Source organism: Otolemur garnettii, unplaced genomic scaffold (genome assembly GCF_000181295.1).
Source record: "Otolemur garnettii isolate 467f Iridium unplaced genomic scaffold, OtoGar3 scaffold00023, whole genome shotgun sequence".
NCBI classification, from domain to species: Eukaryota; Metazoa; Chordata; class Mammalia; order Primates; family Galagidae; genus Otolemur; species Otolemur garnettii.
This window is the reverse complement of record NW_003852418.1, coordinates 7,760,422-7,763,484: the sequence shown is the minus strand read 5'-3', so window position 1 is coordinate 7,763,484 and position 3,063 is coordinate 7,760,422.

Sequence of the window (3,063 nt, the reverse complement as noted above, 5' to 3'; positions counted from 1 at the left end):
CAGAGGAGTTTCTTTTGCTTGATTGAGAACTACTCAACGAATATGAAGACTTTCAGGAAGACGGCCAATCACTACGTCATTCACAGCAGAATTTTCCTCTCTTCTTTAACTCTTATTCCCCGCCCCCCCATTTGGTTCTAGGTGGGTAAAGCAACAGATAGAGAACAAAGGAGGAGATGAGAGAGGGCTGAACATTTTAAGGCACCTCTTCACCTTTTCAGCTCCACCCCCACCCCTCAGCTGCCACTTGGCAGCTGGTTATTTTACCTTATTTTGGTTCCTTGCTTTTTTTTTTCTTACCCTGCATTGCCATCTACGCTTTTCCTTGTTATCTTGTTTACCTAGAACGCCAGCTCTGTGAATGTGAGGATTTTTGTCTGTTTTGTTCATCCCTCTATGGCAGTGCCTAGAACTTGCAAGACTAAGACTCAACAAGTACTTAGCACGCGGATGAACTTCCCCTCCACACACAGTCATACATTCCAGACAGATTAAGAGGTTATGTGTTTACAAAAAGAAAAACAATTGTAAATGAAAATGGTTTTCAAACATCTAAGAGGAGGAAAGAAATTCTGAGCTTAAGACTAACAGCCAACATGTATTGAGCGCGCACTGTATGCCAGGTCCAATGCTTAGTGTTTCATACATACCAGTATTAGAGTATTTAACCTTCTCAGTAAACCAATGATTTTTTTTTTCCTATGATACAGATGGAAGAAATGAGGCCTGGGAGTTATGTGACTGGCCCAGGTTCTATAGTTGGTGGGGTTGGGATTCTAGTTCATGGCTATTAGACTCTGGTGCTCATGTTATTTCCTTTGTAAAATACTGACCAGCAGCTGGGCATGCTACCTCATGCCTGTAATCCTAGCATTGTGGGAGGTTGAGGCAGGAGGATTGCTTGAGCTCAGGAGTTTGAGACCAGCCTGAGCAAGGGCAAGACTCTGTCTTTACACAATATAGGAAAAAAGTAACCTGGTGTGGTGGCACATGACTATAGTCCCAACTACTCGGGAGGCTGAAGCGAGGAAGATCACCTAAGCCCAAGACTTTGAGATTGCATTGAGCTATTATGTCACCACTGCACTCTAGCTGGGGTGACAGAGTGAAACCCTGTCTGAAAAAAACAAAAAAAACAAATGAACGAAAATCCCAACTTAACAGCAAGTAAGGTGATGAAGAAAATTGCCTGTATTGTCCAGGGATGGGGGTGGGGAACATCCATTGGATGGCCAGTAGGTGGAAATGTAACCCAACCCTTAGTGAGAAAAATGTGTTAGCAATTAACCTAAAGCCTGAAAAAGACAATGTCTTTTGCCTAGAAATCTTTCTTCATTAACTCATGCTACAAGAATAATAATAATAATATAAGTGCAAAAGCTTTATCTGTAAGGATGTTCATCAGGACATTTTTATAACAAGAAGAAATTGAAAATGTTTGGGGCTTCATGGTATGAGGAATGATCATAGCATTTATAATTGGATTGTTGGCATGACTTATATGATGTGAACCTCTATTTTTTCCTCCATCTGTATACTTTGTTCAGAATAGTTGGTATATTTTCTTGCTTCTTCAGGAAAATTTAAACAGGTCCCCACAGATTTTATGTGACTCCGTCGGTTGCAAAACATCTTCTCAACTTAATTAAAATGTTCAGGCCCATGCAATTAACACCATTCCATAATTTGCTCAAACTATGGATGCTCTTCTCTCTCAGAAGCTCCAGTTACAGAAGAGGGATGTGGCAAATCGGTCAGTCTTCTCTCTCTCTCTCTCTCTGATTCTGTTCCTCCACTCCTATCCCACTTCACTAAAAAAAGTTTCTGAACCGGGCATGGGGCTCATGCCTATATAATCCTTGCACTCTGGAAGGCCTAGGCAGGTGGATTATTTGAGTTTAGGAGTCTGAGATCACCCTGAGCAAGATCAAGACCCTGTCTCTGGCTTGGCGCCTGTGGCTCAAGTGGCTAAGGCGCTGGCCACATACACCTGAGGTGGTGGGTTTGAATCCAGCCTGGCCCGCCAAACAACAATGATTGCTGCAACCGAAAAAAAATAGCCGGGTATTGTGGCGGGTGCCTGTGGTCCCAGCTACTTGGGTGGCTGAGGCAGGAGACTCTCTTGAGCCCAGGAATTGGAGGTTGCTGTGAGCTATGCCACGGTACTCTACCAAGGGAGATACTACCAAGGGGGATAGCTTGAGGTGCTGTCTCAAAAAAACAAACAACAACAACAAAAAAAAACACAAACCCTGTCTCTATTAAAAACAGAAAAACTAGCTAGCCATGGTGGCACATGCCTCTAGTCCCAGCTACTTGGGAGGGTGAGGCAAGAGGATTGCTTGAACCCTGGAATTTGAGGTTGCTGTGAGTTATGATGACACCACATCACTCTATCCAGGGTGACTGAGTGAGACTCTTATCTCAATAAATAATTTTTTAAAAAAGTAAATAAATAAAAAGTTTCTCAGAAGTGCATTAATGTACATAGTTACCATTCAATAATAAAAAAAAAAGTTTCTGCCTCCTAGGTAGAAGAGGGAGGAAGGACCAATAAGATGAAGTTGGAAAGTTCTCATACCATATATATATATATTTTTTTCCTGCTTCAGGTTTATTTGTACAAATAGCACAGGAGGACTCCAGTCCCATATAGACAGCAGCCTAGAGTAAGGTGACCAGATTTTAACATTGGTAGAGTGGGACACCATTGGGGGGGGAGCGGGGCAGGGCAGGGCCTGACAACAATGCAAACTTTGATAAGCAGTTCTTGATAATCACTTCTCAACAATTATTTGTTATTATTACAGTTTAAGATTATAAAATTAACAAAAATAATATAAAACTCATATCCTGGCGAAATAGCCACATGGCAGCCAAAAACTGTATATTCACTTCCTGTTCTCCCTCCTGTTCCCTAGCTTGTCCTACATTCTTTTTTTTTTTTGAGACAGAGCCTCAAGCTATCCCCCTGGGTAGAATGCTGTGGCATCACAGCTCACAGCAACCTCCAACTCCTGGGCTCAAGCGAGTCTCCACCTCCGCCTCCCAAGTAGCTGGGAC